Raw genomic sequence first — 19423 nt, 5'->3', positions numbered from 1 at the left:
CCTAACCCTAACCCTTAACCCCTATCCTAACCCTTACCCTAACCCTTACCCTACCCTTAAGCCCAACTCTAACCCCAACCCTCATCCTCAAGCTAACCCCAACCCACCTCATTAAGCACCCACCCCACCCCTATGGTACTCAGTCACGCATGATTCGAACCCCATTCCACATATGTTCCTTGAAGAACTCACCACTCAGTGAATATTTACTGAAAGACTGGCATTCCCAGCCACCCTGCCATCTTTGAAAGGTCACTGTGCACCCAAGCAAGCATTGACAATCTGCTGTATCTACTTACCAGCAACATAATGGCCAGCAGCCACAGATCCAGATGCTGGCATCATGACAAATGACTGATCTAAAATGCATAATGGTATCTGACACCCAGCTCTCATCGACATGAACTTGGTGTCAATCAGGTTATCTCTGGTTTATAGTGCCTGAGCCAGTTGAGCGCTCAGCCATGCATATGGAGAGTTTCCTTCTCTCCTATATCCTGTCCTCCCCCTTAGAAGAATGCTCCCAAGGCACCAGGTCATTAGCATCTATCACATCATCTTGCTGCCCACTCCAAATGTGCAGGAAACAACAGACCAAGATGAGGCAGTGCTCTCTGTCCAGGCTATACAGGAGGCCTCCCCCTTCTACACTGCAACTCCAACATCAGCAACCCTTCTGTATCACAGCCCCAGAGGAAGGATGGGGAGTATTGTATCAGTCGGAGACATATACAGTGGTCTCATTGGCCTTGGTCACTGTGGGTAGTCCTTATCCCTCAGTACCCCGCTTTGTCAGGGATCTGTACAGTCAAACACACTCACAACATGAGACTGCAACGGATGTCAGAATCCTGGTAGTTGCCAGGGTAGCAGGCACACACCTACAGGAAGTGACAATGAAAGGTGTCCTTTCTGCTGCCAGTGTGATCCCTGCCACACTGGTGAACATGGATGTTCTTCACAGCCAGTGGTGAGCTGAAGTTTGACAGGTAGCCAGTCTGACTTCCATGTCGAGATTTCCTGGTGTCCAGTTTGCTCGCCATGGATGGTAACATAGGAAGTTGCAAATTACTGAGGTGAGATCAACTGTTAATAAGGTTGTTAACAAGCAATAATCTCCTTTAATAGGTAAATCGCTGGTGCCTACTGAGAATCTCACCTCAATGTCTGGAAAAGATGCAGCAAGTTGTTCTCAACATTGAGATGGGTCTTGTGATTCTTCCATGTTTACCTAAGGCCATTGTCACTTAGGGGAGGCCCCACTAAGATTCTGCCCAACCAATTGGCTCATGTCCATTAGCTGACTTTTATCTACTTGGTCTAATAAGTAGCTCTAATCCCAGACTTTAGAGGACTCTGAACTGCCCTCTGAAGTGAGGTAGACTGTGTAACAATAAGGATGGACAATAAATGACAGCTTTATAAGCAATACCTCACATCTTTACCTTAGATAAATGCGAGGGGTTGCATTTTGGTAAGGCAAGCCAGGACAGGACTTACACAGTTAATAATCACGCAACACCATGTTATAGTCCAACAGATTTAATTGGAAGCACTAGCTTTCGGAGCGCTGCTCCTTCATCAGGTGGTTCTGAGCAGCGCTCCAAAAGCTGGTTCCTTGAAAGTGGCATTGCAGGCAGACAAGGTGGTGACGAAGGCATTTGGCACACTCGCCTTCATTGGTAATTAAGTACTGGAGTAGGGACATTATGTTGTGGCTATACAAGACATTAGTGACACCTTCTTTAGAATACTGTGTGCAATTCAGGCCACCCTGCTTTAGGAAGGATGTTGTTAAACTAGAAAGGGTTCAGAAAAAATATTACAAGGATGTTGCCGAGAGTGGTGTGCTTGAGTTAATAAGGAGAGGTTGGATCGGGTTGGGACATCTTTCTCTGGAGCATTGGAAGTTGAGGGGTGACCTTATAGTGGTTTATAGAATCATGAGGGGCATGGATAAGATGAATAGCAAAGGTCTTTTTCCCAGGTAGGGGAGTCCAAAACTAGAAAGCATAAGTTTAAGTGAGAGGGAACATATTTAAAAGTGCCTTGAAGGGCACCATTTACAAGCAGAGGCTGGTGTGTATATGGAATGAGCTGCTAGAGGAAGTGGTGGAGGCTGGTACAATTGTAACATTTAAAAGACATTTGGACAGGTACATGGATAGTAAAGGTTTAGAGGGATGTAGGCTAAATGCAGGCAAATGGGACTAGTTCAGTTTAGGAAACCTGGTATAGATGAATTGGACCAAAAGGTCTCCTTCCATGCTGCATGACTCTATGACTCTATGAATTAATTAAGCAAGTTCTCTGGCAATGTGACCCATTGGTGCTTGAGGATATCAGCGGGTCAATCCCAAACAATGAACACTTAGATTTTTGTTCTGATTCGGAGATGCCGGTGTTGGACTGGGGTGTACAAAGTTAAAAATCACACAACACCAGGTTATAGTCCAACAGGTTTTTTTTATAGATATTTTTATTAGAAATTTAACATTTTTACGAGTTTACAAAAATAAACAAAACTCTCAAGTACAAACATTGATATACAAGTCCAACAGGTTTAATTGGAAGCACACCAGCTTTTGGAGCGACACTCTTTCATCAGGTGGTTACCTGAAAGCTAGTGCTTCCAATTAAACCTGTTGGACTATAACCTGGTGTTGTGTGATTTTTAGATTTTTGTTCTAAGCCTTGAGGAACGGAATTAGTTAATGAACAACATAAACTGTAAGAACTCCCAGCCTGATTGGTTATTGCCTGTGACCTACTGACCAGCCTCTGCAGTGCTTTGAGTACTCGACAAAATCATGTTTTTCCAGCTGGAGAGTCGATTCAAGGCAAGAGGAGAGAAAACATCATCAGCTCTGATTTGCGACTGATTAAGACAGTTTCATTGTGCGGTCAGAAAACCAGGCAGCAAGGGTTAATCTTGAAATTAAAAGAGTTACAAGCACAGAATTGAAATTGGAACATCCTGGCATTGATGTAAGAATATAGGCTCCATTTCACTCACAAAATTATGCTCTTAGCTGTAAACTAATCTTTATAATCTGATTTATCTGGCACTGTGCCCTTATGGTTACTTAAGATTAGTTAGTTAGTAACTGTGGATAAACTGCTGTTGGAGTAAGTCCGGGATGAAATGAGCCTGTCAGTGAGGACTTTGTGTATCTTCACTGTTGCTATGACAACTGACAGTGATTTCCTTTATTATTTGCTCATTGCCTTCTCATTGTTTCTGGAGGAAGTGATTTATTCCAAACTGTACATTTCATTGGGAAGTTTTAACCTGAGACTTCAAAGCTCGCTGTCTGTGTTGTTAGTTTGAAGAAGACATCACATTGTATCTTAGTGATGGAAATTGGACAGGTGATATTGAACTATAATAGATGAGAACTTACAATTGAGCAGTAAAACTAAAGACAAAATATTTTGCATTTATATTATGGCTGTGTCATCCATTCCCATATATGAATTGCTAGTCTAAGATAAGAAAGCGAGTGAAGTATTTTTGAGTGTTTGCAAATATAAAGTTTATTCGATTGATGTGCTTAGAACTGTCTGTTTAATTTAACAGAATAAAATGGGTCAAGTGGCCAGTTCTGAATCCTGCTTGACAACAAAGATGTTTTGGATGCACTGAGAACTGTTGAGAGCCAGATTAATTTACTGGCAAAACTTTCATCTCTGTGAATGATGATAAGGGTGTTGAATAAGGGTTAACTTTGCCAGGTCTCACAGGGAACTGTTATGAATCCCAGGTTTTAAAAGTGGTCATACTTAAACCATCTATTTAATTCAAGATAGAACATTGGGTAGTGAGAGGATAGCTAGTAAGCATCTCAATGTGGATACAAGCCCCCTGAGATTTACATGGACATGGTGATGGGCTTTAAGAGGGAAAGAGTCCATCACAAACTATTGTAGTGTTGGGATATAGGGTTCTTAAAATATTACTGAACCCCTCCAGACAGGTCAGTCTGAGAGATTCTAGTTTGGATTAGATACCCTACAGTGTGGAAAAACAGGCCCTTCAAGTCCACAAAGCCCCTCCGAAGAGTAACTCACCCAGACCCATTTCCCTCTGACTAATGCACCTAACACTACGGGCAATTTAGCAAGGCCAATTCACCTAAGTTGCTCATCTTTGGACTGTGAGAGGAAACCCACGCAGACACAGGGAGAACCTGCAAACTCCACACAGTCACCTGAGGCTGGAATCGAACCCGGGTCCCTGTTGCTGTGAGGCAGCAGTACTAACCACTGAGGCACCGTGAAAGAGAGAGGAGTAACAGAGTTTGTATTGTTCACTGGTGAGAAGAAACCAAGTTAATGAGGAACTTTTTTATTCCCTCAGGGGATGTGGGTGTCTCTGGCTGGGCCAGCATTTATTACCCATTTCTAATTGCCCTGGAGAAAGTGATAATGAGCTGACCTCTTGAAGCTGTGACATATAGGGACACCCACATTGTTGTTGTGGAGTAAGTGTTAGGATTGGAACCCAACAACAATGAAAAAATAATGACATATTTCCAAATCACTATGGTGAGTGGCTTGGAAAGTAACCTGCAGGTAGTAATATCCTTACTTATCTGCTCCCCCTGTACTTCTAGATGGCAGTGGTCATGGATGTGAAAGATGCAGTCTAAGGAGCCTTGGTGGAAAATCTGCAGTGAGTATTGTGCATCAGTGTTGGCAGGAGTGAACATTTGTGGACATGGTGCCAGTCAGGCAGACTGGTATGTCCTGGATGGTGTTGTGCTCCTGGAGCTGCATCCATCCAGGCAAATGGAGAGTATTCCATTACACTCCTGGCATGAGTCTTGTACATGGCGGACAGGCTTTGGAGAGTCAGGAAAGTGAATGACATGCCATAGGAGCCCAAGACAGGAAGGCGTAGATTTTCAACACAATGGACACACCCCCGGCCTTGGCAAAAATGCCAGATGTGGTCAGTAATTGGAAGCCCAGTCCTAAACACACATTTCCCATTTTTGTCGGAGTGGGAATACAGCCTGGTAGGTTCTGTGTATATGTTGTTTAACAAGGTCATTTCAGCCATCAGCTGCCGTCACTGAAATGGGATGTTGGGAGCCTTGGAGTGCAAATCCAAAGTATGCAAAGGGAACCTGGTAACAGGAGGGTCTGAACTTTAGGCATTTCTTTAGATAGCCAAGGCACCTCTTTGGGGGGACACTTGGGGGAGGCAAGGGCCTTTTGTTTGGGGTATACTGTCCTTTGGTGAAAGCCAGGCACCTTTACCAGGAAGTTATTGGTTAAAGGTAAGCATAAAAAGTATACGTATAAAGTGCATAAATGCATTACTGCCAAACAGATCTGTCAAAATCAACTATCAAAACCCTGTCAAATAGATCTGTCAAAACTCTCAAGAAGACCTGTGAAAGGGGATATATTAGGAGTGTTGAGAAAACCTGTCAAAAGACCATGTCAAAGGGAGCTGCCAAGATATTTACAAGTCCAACCATTAAAGCCTTTGAAAAAATGTCGAGTGTTAAAAAGTTGCTTAATATTTCACCCTGTCTGTTGGCATAACCTTAAGGGCTAACATTACTGTATTTCTGTTGCATGATTAATTTAACAATTATCCATTATCACAGCAGCATGCTTGCCATTTCACAGTTTGATTGACAGTTGCAAATCATGGACTCTATGATGTGGGACCATGAATTCTAGTGCTTGTTGCTTAAAGAGGTTGTATAGTTGAAGGAACTTATTGTTGTTCTAAGACTTTATTTAAATGAATGAATGTAAATAGAGTAAATTAGTTCTTAATGAATGAGTTTTTTTCAATATGGTAAAGTCAATAATAGACTCCTACCAGGTTATTTAGTCAAAATTTATTTTATGTCTGTATAAGTCCTGGGTTTTCCCAGGGGTCAATACTAAGTAAAGTGATCTAGTAGGTGTAAGAGCAAAATGTGGAGGATATGGAGGTGTGGATGGATAACATTTCTGTCTCTGGCCCGCTGTACTGCTCCAGTGAGGCTCAATACAAGCTGAACCTCATCTTCTGCTTGATTATGGTCATGCTTTCGAGGTGAGAGATGGAAAGTTTAAGGGGGATACACGTGGCAAGTACTTCACACAGAAGGTGTTGGGTGTCGGGAACATGTTGCCAGCAGAGGTGGTAGAGGCAGGCACGGTAGATTCATTTAAGATGCGCCTGGACAGATGCATGAGTAGGTGGGGAGCAGAGGGATATAGATGCTTAGGGATTGACTGACAGGCTTAGACAGTACATTTGGATCGGCTCAGGCTTGGAGGGCTGAAGGGCATGTTACTGGGCTGTAAACCTTCTTTGTTCTCTGTTGCCTTACAGCCTACAGGACTCAACATCGAATTGAAAGAGTGCAGAGCATGAACCTTGTCTATGGCAAACCACCACAAACTTTGCTCCTGTCATGAAATGAGTTACTTTCAACACAGCCAAACCCATTTTCACCTACTCATAGTCCCCACTATCACCCTAACTGGATCCTCTTCCTCCCTGGCTTTCTACCACTAGGCCCTTTGCCTATCTATACATTCTTCTCTCTCATTCTGGGCTCCATCCCCAGTTTGCTGCTGACTCCTTGCCATCCGATCACCTTCACCAGCATAAATATCATTTATTTCCAGCTGCTTCTAGTTCTGAAAACGAATCACCAGACTCAAAACTCTGTTTCCATGGCATCATAGAATCCTTACAGTGCAGCTAGAGGCCATTCAGCCCACTGAGTCTGCACTGATCCTAAAATAACTCCACAGAGGCCGGTATCCTATCACCAAGTCACCATTTATTTATGCCTGAACTGTCCTTCACTTCAGTACTGCCCCTTTCAAAGTCAGGCACCTGGCACCCTTTTTGTTCCTGGAAGGAGGAGATTCTCCTCTTTATATTTGTCAGCCAGGGCTCCCTGCTTGTCCCAGGTTAACAAGCCCAATCAAGGATCTCATAGTCAATACGATCTACCTGGCCCCTGTTCCAATCACCTCCTTATTCCTGTAACCTACAGTTACTAGTTATCCCACCTAGCCTGTACACTACGGGGACATTTAGCATGGTCAATCCACCTAACCTGCACACCTATGGACTGTGAGACCACCCAGTGGAACTGGGGAGAATGTGCAAACTCCGTAGAGATATTCATCTGAGGCTGGAATCAATCCTGGCTCCTTGGTGCTGTGAGGCAGCACTGCTAATCACTGAGCCACCGTGCAGCTCATTTTCTTTCCACAGATGCTGTCGGACCTGCTGAGTTTCTCCAGCAATTGTTTGTTTCAGATCTCGAGCATCCACAGTTCCTTGATTTATTTTAAATGGAGCTGGTCGAGACCGTCAAGTTCCTGGGAGTGATGATCACCAACAATCTGTCCTGGTCCACCATCTTGATGCGACGGTTATGAAAGCACAACAACACCTCTACTTCCTCAGGAGGCTAAGGAAATGCAGCATGTCCATAAGGGGGCTTACAAATTTTTATCGATGCACCATTGGAAGCATCCCATCAGGAGGTATTATGGCTTGATGTGGCTATTGCTCTGCCCAGGACTGTAAGAATTTACAAACAGTTGTGAACACAGCCCAGTCCTTCACACAAACCAGCCTTCCATCCATTGACTCCAACTGGACTTCCTGTTGCCTTAGGAATTAAATATCAAAAACTCCTCCCATCCTGATTATTATCTCTTCAAACCTCTTCCGTTGGGCAAAAGATACAAAAGCTTGTGCACATGTACCAACAGACCAGCTGTTATTATACATCTGAATGGGGCTCTCGAATTTTAAATTTAATGCTGATCTCGCTCTTTGTGCATCTTCTCTGCAACCATAACATTGTATTCCTCGCTGTGTTCTAATACCCTAATGAACTTTGTATGGTCTAGTCTGCCTGTACTGCACGCAAAACTAAACTTTTCACTGTACCAAGATACATGCGACAGTAATAAATCAAATTAAAAAGATAGCGAGGAAAACTATTTCCTCTGGTGATAAGGGGGCAGTGGGCAGTCCACAACAAAGGAGATTGGGCCTTAGAATTATATATAGGGCTTGGGGTGGAGAAGATCTGGAGCTCTCCCCTTTAATAAATCCTGTTCTGTTAAGGCAAGGAATTAGGATCGAGCACAGTCAACTAAAAATTCCAACATTGAACTTGGTAGACTTTTGTTAAAGTTTGAAGCAGCACACCCAAACGAGGAATTAGGAAACAGATGGCCCGCGAGCTATTGAATGTGGAACAGGATCAAGAGGCTGAATGGCCTCACTCCGTTCCCTTGAAGCAAACGCATTCTGACACGAACTAGTAAGCAATGGTGAAAGATAATTCAGAGCTTTGTCAGATAGACTGTTGGTTGGGATGACATACTGAATCAGCTCAGACAATAGACTGTTCAAGCCCTCAGCTGCCAAGATAGCTTCTTTCATTAGCTGCTCAAGCCATGAGTTATAGGCATTCAGGAAAGAATATAAGATGTCAGACAAGCTGGCTATTCAAGGTGTAATGGAAGAAGGTTCAGATTCACAGCCAACAATCTGTAAAAGGAACTATCTATCCCGAAAAAGAAATAAGTGCAGCACTACATTTAAATGTCAAAAGCAATTTGATTGTGTTTGACCTGCAGTATAATTAGATTCCCTCCCAGAGTTGGAGAGTGTTGGTGTTATCGCGCAGAACGGGTTATGAAGCATAATGTAGAGCCAGAGGAATATTTAGTAAGTGGCAACAATAATGATTCGTGTTTATCTCCCACTCACTGTGTGGCCCAATTTCTTTGCATTTGTGATGTTTTCTCCAGACTGTCTCCATCAATCACTGCTCTGGGCTTGTTTCGAATCCTGCTGCTTTCCTGAAGTGATGTTTGATTCATTGTCCTATTGATTTACTTGGGATCAATGGGTTACCATGGCTTCGTCACATTCACTCCCACCAGCCTCACGTGTCCCGGTCAGGTTTCACAGCTCAACACCACCTGCCAGTCACAATTCGCTCCTAGTTTTCAGATGTTGAGCTGACAGTGGCCCCAGAGTTGCCAACCCAGGCTGGATCTCATCCTGGAGATTTCATCACATGACCCTCCAATGTCCACTCTAGCTGTCCCTGCGAATCAATACTCTTCTCCCTGAATTTTGAATAGCTAATGAAGGAAAATGCGAATAAAACATTTCTTAACAACTTCAAGTAGACTTGCTCAGAGATTTTGTGTGTGTGTGTGAGAAAGTGAGTGTGTGTGAAAGAGATGGTGTGTGTGCGCATGCGTGTGTGTGAGAGGGAGTGTGTGAGTGTGCATGTGTGTGTGTCTGTGTGTGCATGTGTGTGTGCACGATTCTGTGTGTGCGTGCGTATTTGTGTTCATGCACGTGTGCATGTTTGTGTGCACGAGTGAGTGCACGTGTCGGTTGTGTGCGTCAGTGTGATCGAGTGCGTAATAGGGAGGTGACAGGGTGAGCATGTGAGGGTATGTGAGAGGAAGTGAGTGTGAAAGATGAAGTGTGTGCATTTGAGAGCGTGAGTGTGAGAGGGAGTGTGTGTGAGAGAGGGACTGTGAGTGTATGAGAGTGTGTGGGAGAGAGGGAGGGTGAGTGTATGAGAGAGTTTGTGGGAGAGAGGGAGTGTGAGTGTATGAGAAAGTGTATGGGAGAGAGGGAGTGTGAGTGTATGAGAAAGTGTGAGTGTATGAGAGAGTGAGTATATGAGGGAGTGTGGGGGAGAGGGAGTGTGAGTGTATGAGGGAGTGTGGGAGAGAGGGAGTGCATCAGAGAGCATGGGAGAGAGGGACTGTGAGTGTATGAGAAACTGTGTGGGGGAGAGGGAGTGTGAGTGTATGAGAGAGTGTGAGTGTATGAGGGAGTGTGGGAGAGAGGGAGTGTATCAGAGAGTGCGGGAGAGAGGGAGTGTGAGTGTATGAGAGAGTGTGGGAGAGAGGGAGTGTGTGTGTATGAGAGAGTGTGAGTGTCTGAGAGAGTGTGTGAGAGAGGGAGTGTGAGTGTATGAGGGAGTGTGGGAGAGAGGGAGTGTATGAGAGAGTATGGGAGAGAGGGTGTGTGAGTGTATGAGAGAGTGTGAGTGTATGAGAGAGTGTGAGAGAGAGGGAGTGTGAGTGTATGAAAGAGTGTGAGTGTATGAGAGAGTGTGAGTGTATGAGAGAGTGTGTGAGGGAGGGAGTGTGGGTGTGTGAGAGAGTATGGGAGAGAGGGTGTGTATCAGAGAGTGTGGGAGAGAGGGAGTGAAAATGGCAGAAAGAGTTTGGGAGAGAGGGAGTATGCGTGTGTGAGAGAGTGTGAGTGTAAGAGAGAGTATGGGAGAGACAGAGTGTGAGTGTATGAGGGAGTGTGGTAGAGAGGGAGTGTAACAGAGAGTGTGGAAGAGAGGGGGTGTGAGTGTATGAGAGAGTGTGAGTGTATGAGAGAGTGTGTGAGGGAGGGAGTGTGGGTGTGTGGGAGAGTATGGGAGAGAGGGAGTGTATCAGAGAGTGTGGGAGAGAGGGAGAGAGAATGTCAGAGAGTGTGTGGGAGAGAGGGAGTATACGTGTGTGAGAGAGTGTGAGTGTAAGAAAAAGTGTGGGAGAGAGAAAGTGTATCAGAGAGTGTGGAAGAGAGGGAGTGTGAGTGTATGAGAGAGTGTGTGAGAGAGGGAGTGTGAGTGTATGAGGGAGTGTGGGAGAGAGGGAGTGTGAGTGTATGAGAGAGTGCAGGAGAGAGGGAGTGTGAGTGTATGAGAAAGTGTATGGGAGAGAGGGAGTGTGAGTGTATGAGAAAGTGTGAGTGTATGAGAGAGTGAGTATATGAGGGAGTGTGGGGGAGAGGGAGTGTGAGTGTATGAGGGAGTGTGGGAGAGAGGGAGTGCATCAGAGAGCATGGGAGAGAGGGACTGTGAGTGTATGAGAAACTGTGTGGGGGAGAGGGAGTGTGAGTGTATGAGAGAGTGTGAGTGTATGAGGGAGTGTGGGAGAGAGGGAGTGTATCAGAGAGTGCGGGAGAGAGGGAGTGTGAGTGTATGAGAGAGTGTGGAAGAGAGGGAGTGTGTGTGTATGAGAGAGTGTGAGTGTCTGAGAGAGTGTGTGAGAGAGGGAGTGTGGGTGTATGAGGGAGTGTGAGAGAGAGGGAGTGTATCAGAGAGTGTGGGAGAGAGGGATTGTGAGTGTATAAGACCGTGGGAGAGGGAGTGTGAGTGTATGAGAGAGTGTGTGAGAGAGGGAGTGTGAGTGTACAAGGGAGTGTGGGAGAGAGGGAGTGCATGAGAGAGTGTGGGAGAGAGGGACTGTGAGTGTATGAAAAAGTGTGAGTGTATGAGAGAGTGTGTGAGGGAGGGAGTGTGGGTGTGTAAGAGAGTATGGGAGAGAGGGTGTGTATCAGAGAGTGTGGGAGAGGGAGTGAGAATGGCAGAGAGAGTGTGGGAGACAGGGAGTATGTGTGTGTGAGAGTGTGAGTGTAAGTAGAGAGTGTGGGAGAGAGAGAGTGTGAATGTTTGAGGGAGTGTGGGAGAGAGGGAGTGTAACAGAGAGTGTGGAAGAGAGGTAGTGTGAGTGTATGAGTGAGTGTGAGTGTATGAGAGTGAGTGTATGAGTGTATGAGGGAGAGAGGGAATGTGAGTGCATGAGAGTGTGTGGGAGACAGGGAGTGTGAGTGTATGACAGTGGGTGGGAGAGAGGGAGTGTGAGGGTATGAGTGATTGTGGGAGGAGGGAGTGTATGAGAGAGTGTGGGAGAGTGGGATTGTGACGGTATGAGAGAGTGTAGGATAGAGGGAGTGTGTGATTGAGTGCGGGAGAGAGGGAGTGTGAGTATGTGAGAGAGTGTGAGAGGGAGTGTGAGTGTATGAGAGTGTGGGAGAAACAGAGTGTGAGTGTATGAGAGAGTGTGTGAGAGAGAGAGTGTGAGTGTATGAAAGAGTGTGGGAGAGAGGGAGTGTGAGAGTATGAGAGAGTGTGTGAGGGAAGGAGTGTGAGTGAGTGAGAGAGTGTGTAAGAGAGGGAGTGTGAGTGTATGAGAGAGTGTGGGAGAGAGGGAGTATGAGTGAGTGATAGAGTGGGAGTGTAAGAAAGAGTGTGGGAGAGAGAGAGTGTGAGTGTATGAGGGAGTGTCGGAGAGAGGGAGTGTATCAGAGTGTGGGAGAGAGGGAGTGTATCAGAGTGTGGGAGAGAGGGAGTCAGAATGTAAGAGAGAGTGTGGGAGAGAGGGAGTGGGGTGTATGAGGGATTGTGGGAGAGAGGGAGTGTCTGAAAGAGTGTGGGAGAGAGGGGGTGTGAGTGTATGAGAGGGCGTGAGAGGGAGTGTGAGTGTATGAGAGAGTGTAAGTGTATGAGAGAGTGTGTGAGGGAGGGAGTGTGGGTGTGTGAGGGAGTGTGGGAGAGAGGGAGTGCATCAGAGAGTGTGGGAGAGAGGGAATGAGAATGTAAGAGAGAGTGTGGGAGAATGGGAGTGTGAGTATGAAGGAGTGTGGGAGAGAGGGAGTGCATCAGACAGTGTGGGAGAAAGGGAATGTGAGTATATGAGAGAGTGTGGGAGAGCGGAGTGTAAGTGTGTGTGGGAGAGACGAAGTGTATCAGAGAGTATGGAAGAAAGGAGTGTGAGTGTATGCGAGAGTGTGAGTGTATGAGAGAGTGTGGGAGAGAGGGAGTGTATCAGAGAGTGCGGAAGAGAGGGAATGTGTGTGTGTATGAGAGTGTGTGGGAGAGAGGGAGTGTGAGTGTATGAGAGTGTGTGGGAGAGAGAGAGTGTGAGTGTATGAGAGAGTGTGAGTGTATGAGAGAGTGTGAGTGTATGAGAGAGTGTGTGAGGGAGAGAGTGTGAGTGTATGAGGGAGTGTGGGAGAGAGGGAGTGTATCAGAGAGTGTGGGAAAAAGGGAGTGAGAATGTAAGAGAGAGCGTGGGAGAGAGGGAGTGTGAGTGTGTGAGAGAGCGAGTGTAAGAGAGAATGTGGGAGAAGGGAGTGTGAGTGTTTGAGGGAGTGTGGGAGGGAGGGAGAGTATCAGAGAGTGTGGGAAAGAGAGAGTGCGAGTGTAAGAGAGAATGTGGGAGAAGGGAGTGTGAGTGTATGAGAGTGTGTGGGTGAGAGGGAGTGTGAGTGTATGAGAGTGTGTGGGAGAGAGGGATTGTGAGGGTATAAGAGAGTGCGGGAGAGAGGGAGTGTGAGTATATGAGAGAGTGTGAGAGGGAGTGTGAGTGTATGAGAGTGTGTGGGAGAGAGGGATTGTGAGGGTATAAGAGAGTGCGGGAGAGAGGGAGTGTGAGTATATGAGAGAGTGTGAGAGAGAGTGTGAGTGAATGAGAGAGTGTGAGTGTATGAGTGTGTGTGGGAGAGAGGGAGTGTATGAGAGAGTGTGGGAGAGAGGGAGTGTGAGTGTATGAGAGAGTGTGAGAGGGAATGTGAGTGTATGAGAGAGTATGTAAGAGAGGGAGTGTGAGTGTATGAGGGAGTGTGGGTGAGAGGGAATGTGAGTGCATGAGAGTGTGTGGGAGAGAGGGAGTGTGAGTGTGTGAGAGTGTGTGGGAGAGGGGGAGTGTGAGGGTATGAGAGATTGTGGGAGAGAGGGAGTGTGTGAGAGTGTGTGGGAGAGAGGGATTTTGTACACTACATTAGTTTTGCTCATGCTGGGTATCGGATCCTTCGTTCTGGTGAGTTGTTGTCTGAGGGTGGCTGTTGGTTTGTGTGCTGTTATAAGTCTTAGTGGTCACAGTAGTCTGGCTGTCAGTTCTGAAATGCTCCTGATGTATGGTAGTGTGGCTAGTCCTTTGGGTTGCGGCATGTCCTCGTTCCGTTGTCATACAAAATCCCATGCAAGGACTGCACAAAACACTATATAGGACAAACAGGAAGACAGCTAACGATCCGCATCCATGAACATCAACTAGCCACGAAACGCCATGATCAGCTATCCTTAGTAGCCACACACGCAGACGACAAGCAACATGAATTCGACTGGGACAACACTACCATTATAGGGCAAGCCAAACAAAGAACAGCCAGGGAATTCCTAGAAGCATGGCACTCATCCACAAACTCCATCAACAAACACATAGACCTGGACCCAATATACCGGCCACTACAGCGGACAGCTGAAACTGACAACTGGAAGCGGCAGGGACAGGCCACTATAAATGCCGAAGGAAACACCACAGAAGCGCTTCTCAGGAGGCTCCCAAGCACTGAGGATGTCACCTCGACAGGGGACGAAACGTTTGCAACAAAAATTTCCAGCTCGGCGAACAGAACCACAACTACAAAGTACATGTTAGGCCTGTGATGATGAACTGTACTATTTGCATGAATGAGGGCAGCTTCAATACCCAAGAAGCCCTACATCAGCCAGGACAAAGCAGTCTGCGTGACTGACAGCATAGCCACCACCTTAAACGTTCAGTCCGTCCACCACTCAATACACTGCAACAACTCAGCCATGGCCACCACCATCAGGATGAGTAACAAAGATTGGTGGAGCCAGTGACTCTTACACCTGGTGCATGAATGAAAAAGGAGATAACAGGACACCTGCTTACATGAAATTCTTTAAGTTTAATGGGAGTTGGGCTCTTGCCTTTGAGGCAATTTTTTGTGGGTTGAATCATGTCCCACTCAGAGGCAAGTGCAACATTTCTAATGCTCAGGATTAACATGGTAAACATTCAGATCCAGAGAAGTGGTTGTATTGTCACGGATGGTATCTTCTGGCATTGAAAATCACACAACACCTGGTTATAGTCCAATAGGTTTAACTGGAAGCACTAGCTTTCAGAGCATTGCTCCTTCATCAGGTGATTGTGGAGTACTCTGAGGCATGTAATAATTTGAAGATTAGGGGGAACCAGCCACAGGATGCTGCCTGATACTTTTGCCTGACCAATTTCACTTGGAGGAAACCGATTGTCTGCCCAGTCTTCCAACTTCTGGTTGTGGGAGCTTTTCTGTGCAAATGTTCCATCATATTCACTGCATCATAACAGCGACGACAGGGATCACGTTCAGCTGGGCCAATGAACTGAGGAGTGGCAGATAGTGTTTAATTTAGATAAATGTGAGATGCTGCATTTTGGAAAGACAAATCAGGGCAGGACTAATACACTTAATGGTAAGGTCCTGGGCGGTGTTACTGAAGAAAGAGAACTTGAAAGTAGAGTTACAGGTAGATAGAATAGTGAAGAAGGTGTTTGGCATGCTTTCTTTTGTTGATCAGAGCATTGAGTACAGGAGTTGGGAGGTCATGTTGCTGTACAGGACATTGGTTAGGCCACTGTTGGAATATTGCATTAAGAAAAGATTTACAAGATTATTACCAGGGTTGGAGGATTTGAGCTCTGGAGAGAGGCTGAACAGGCTGGAGCTGTTTTCCCTGGAGCATCGGACGCTGAAGAATGACCTTTTAAAAGTTCATAAAATCATGAATGGCACAGATAGGATAAATAGACAAGGTCTTTTCGCTGGGGTGGGGTGTCCAGATTTGAGGGCATAGGTTTAAGGTGAGAGGGGAAAAATTTAAAAGGGATCTGAGGGGCAACCTTTTCACCCAGAGGGTGGTACGTGTATGGAATGAGCTGGACATTTGGATGGGTAAATGAATAGGAAGGGTTTAGAACATAGAACATAGAACATAGAAGAATACAGCGCAGTACAGGCCCTTCGGCCCTCGATGTTGCGCCGATCCAAGCCCACCTAACCTACACTAGCCCACTATCCTCCATATGCCTATCCAATGCCCGCTTAAATGCCCATAATGAGGGAGAGTCCACCACTGCTACTGGCAGGGCATTCCATGAACTCACGACTCGCTGAGTAAAGAACCTACCCCTAACATCTGTCCTATACCTACCCCCCCTTAATTTAAAGCTATGCCCCCTTGTAATAGCTGACTCCACACGTGGAAAAAGATTCTCACTGTCGACCCCATCTAAACCCCTAATCATCTTGTACACCTCTATCAAGTCACCCCTAAACCTTCTTTTCTCCAATGAAAACAACCCCAAGTGCCTCAGCCTTTCCTCATACGATCTTTCTACCATACCAGGCAACATCCTGGTAAACCTCCTCTGCACCCGTTCCAGTGTCTCCACATCCTTCCTATAGTATGGCGACCAAAACTGCACACAATACTCCAGATGCGGCCGCACCAGAGTCTTATACAACTGCAACATGACCTCAGTACTCTGGAACTCAATTCCTCTACCAATAAAAGCCAGTACGCCATATGCCTTCTTCACCGCACTATTTACCTGGGTGGCAACTTTCAAAGATCTGTGTACATGGACACCAAGATCTCTCTGCTCATCCACACTACCAAGTATCCGACCATTAGCCCAGTACCCCATCTTTTTATTACTCTTACCAAAGTGAATCACCTCACACTTAGCTACATTGAACTCCATTTGCCACCTTTCTGCCCAGTTCTGCAGCTTATCTATATCCCGCTGTAACCTGCCACATCCTTCCTCACTGTCTACAGCTCCTCCGACTTTCGTATCATCCGCAAACTTGCTCACCCAACCTTCTAACCCCTCCTCCAGGTCATTTATAAAAATGACAAATAGCAATCGTCCCAAAACAGATCCTTGCGGAACACCGCTAGTGACGGCACTCCAAGATGAAACTTTGCCATCAACTACTACCCTCTGTCTTCTTCCAGCCAGCCAACTCCTAATCCAAACCTCCAACTCACCCTCAATGCCATACCTCCGTATTTTTTGCAGTAGTCTACCATGGGGAACCTTATCAAACGCCTTACTAAAATCCATTTCCACCACATCTACCGCTTTCCCCTCATCCACCTCCTTAGTCACCTTCTCAAAGAATTCAATAAGGTTTGTGAGGCACGACCTGCCCTTCACAAAACCATGCTGACTATCCTTGATCACATTATTCCTATCCAGATGTTCATAAATCCTATCCCTTACAATTCTCTCTAAGATTTTGCCCACAACAGAAGTGAGACTCACCGGCCTATAGTTACTAGGGTTATCCCTACTCCCCTTCTTGAACAAGGGAACCACATTTGCTAGCCTCCAATCTTCTGGCACTACTCCTGTAGACAACGAGGACATAAAAATCAAGGCCAATGGCTCTGCAATCTCCTCCCTTGCTTCCCAGAGAATCCTAGGATAAATGCCTAGGAGGGATATGGGCTGGGTGCTGGCAGGTGGGACTAGATTGGGTTGGGATATCTGACCAGTGTGGACGAGTTGGACCACAGGGTCTGTTTCCGTGCTGTACGTCTCTATGATCCCACGACTACACTTCAACACGCACTTCACTGGCTGTAACAGTAAACTGGGATGCACTGAGGTTTGGAAAGGCGTTATGCAAATACAAAAATCCACCTTTACATCTTCCTGCTCACTCAAGGCAAAATCTTGGGGAAATGGGTGTGTCCTGTGTCAGGATTGCTGATTTTCCCAATCCGTTTTTGCTGCTTTTGAGTTTGTGTTGCTTTGTGAGGGGACATTGTGACCTTTGCTGCACATGGAGCGTGTTCTGTAACTGCTTCAGCTTTTTGATCCGTGACTGGAATCCGGATCCTTCCTGAAGCAGCATGTTCCTTTGCTTCCGGATCTTTAGTACAGTTTAGTTCGAAGGAGACATGGAAATCACCTCATGGCTGCGTTTTGCAGGCGATAAGTTTTCCATCTGCCTTGCTCAATGTATAAGCAATTTCACTCGTCATTACCTTCCCTGTGTGTTCAAGCGTCTTATAAGAGTCAATCTAACCCCAGCTCCGAGTATCCACAGATGGCGTTGGGAGAGGAGGCAGATGATGGGGATTTGAAGGGGAGAGGTGAGTTTGATGTGTAAGATTCCAGTTGCCACAATACAAAGTGTCTTTTGGCAATATGGTCCTTGCAGGAGCTCTCCTTTGATTGTAGTTCATTAAAAAAAACATGAGAATGAGAAAAGGCGAAGTATTGTTTCCTGGATATTTAACTGTCGCTCTCAATGAGGCTGTCATGAACTTGATTAGGGACCTGAAACATTCATTTAAAAAAATGCAAAAAATTAAATACAGAGAACTTACTGAAATAATAGAACCACAAGATTCCACAGTTTGTGCAAGCAACAATACTTCATGATACAAATTAGAACACTAAAAAAGAATCTGCAATCCATGTACAACTTGTATAAATACGAGAACATGTACAATTTGTACCTAAGATTTATACCGAAGTACATTGTAGCTAAGATGGCGCGGTGAGGGGTGACATTGTAAACTTTTCCTGTACTTGAGTACACATGACAATAAACCCAGCTCGAATTCTAATATATTTTTCATATCCAGGATTAACATGGTAAACATTGGTAACACACAATGATCAGACATCCTACAGTACACATCAAATTGCCAAGTGATCAATATAAGAACACTAGGCTCCGCAGGTACTGGGGATCTGAAACAGAAGCAGAAATTTCAGGTCAAACTCAGCAGGTCTGGCAGCATCTGTGAGAAGAAAGCAGAGTTAAGGTTTCAAATCCATTGAGTTCTGATGAAGAGTCACAGGACTCGAAATGTTAACTCTGCTTCCTTCCCCCAGATGCTATCAGACCTGCTGAGTTTCACCAGCAGCTTCTGTCTTTGTGTCGAGTGATCAAAGCTGATTCAACATTCTCAGCGATTCCTTTCAGACGTGGTGGCACATCAAATCTCATTAAACTTCACATGGGATCACAATGCAACACTTTTGCTGATCTGGCCTTGTAATTCCCTCTGGACTCACTTCGCCAATGGGCTACATCAATGACAGCTCCTGTTCTGGTTCACTGTTCTCCTGCACTGTATTCACACTTCCCAGGACTCTGAAACTGCACACCAGTACTATTCAACAGCACAACTCTCGTTCTACATTGACAGCTAACTTTTCCAAGCTGCAAGCCACCCTTGGGTTATCCCTGAGCTTTCACCTTGCTCTGCTCCATCAAACACATATTGCTCGTGGCTTTTCAATCCCCATTCTCTCATATGCACTGAAGAATTAATACTAGGAGGATTTTTTCCCAATCTTTCATACTTCTGCCATATCAGACCTTTTCACTATTTCAATTCCTTGGCTCTTTTTCCCAGTTCCGACTCCAACTCTTAACTACTTACTAAAACTTTTCCTTGAATTCATTCCAGCAGCACAGATGCATCCAACTGCTCCTGACATCTCTCACTGCAGGGCAGGTGAAACTCAGCACTCTGAACATGAAATCTGCCCTGTCTCTGCCTCTTTCTCCAAATATCTGTCTCCTGAGAATTGTTTTTTAGTGACCCCCAACTGTCTTCAGCTACTGAAATGCTTGCAATAAGACCTGCCCTTATGGGGCTGGGAAGAATTTAATGTCTAATTGCTACTGGCATTCTCTGTAGCCCTGAACGTTACAAGGTTGCTGTATTCACAAAACGTTGGCTTCTAGCTCAAAGAATGCTGACAAACAGAAGATTTCATCACACCTTCCATC

At 45.7% G+C, this 19423-nt stretch overlaps 1 long non-coding RNA gene across 1 annotated transcript; it reads left to right on the top strand.

Moving 5' to 3' along the window:
- The first annotated feature begins 2865 nt into the window (after positions 1 to 2865).
- On the top strand, positions 2866 to 9179 carry LOC148146615 (uncharacterized). Its single transcript, XR_015760630.1, has 3 exons — positions 2866 to 2988; positions 4617 to 4675; positions 6344 to 9179. It is a non-coding gene; the product is annotated as an uncharacterized LOC148146615 (long non-coding RNA).
- Positions 9180 to 19423: the final 10244 nt, after the last annotated feature.

This window comes from Chiloscyllium plagiosum, unplaced genomic scaffold, assembly GCF_037043375.1.
Source record: "Chiloscyllium plagiosum isolate Xiang-an unplaced genomic scaffold, Cpla_swu_hap1 HiC_scaffold_20, whole genome shotgun sequence".
NCBI classification, from domain to species: Eukaryota; Metazoa; Chordata; class Chondrichthyes; order Orectolobiformes; family Hemiscylliidae; genus Chiloscyllium; species Chiloscyllium plagiosum.
The sequence above is the reverse complement of the archived record's forward strand: the minus strand, read 5'-3'. Positions and strand labels throughout refer to the sequence as shown.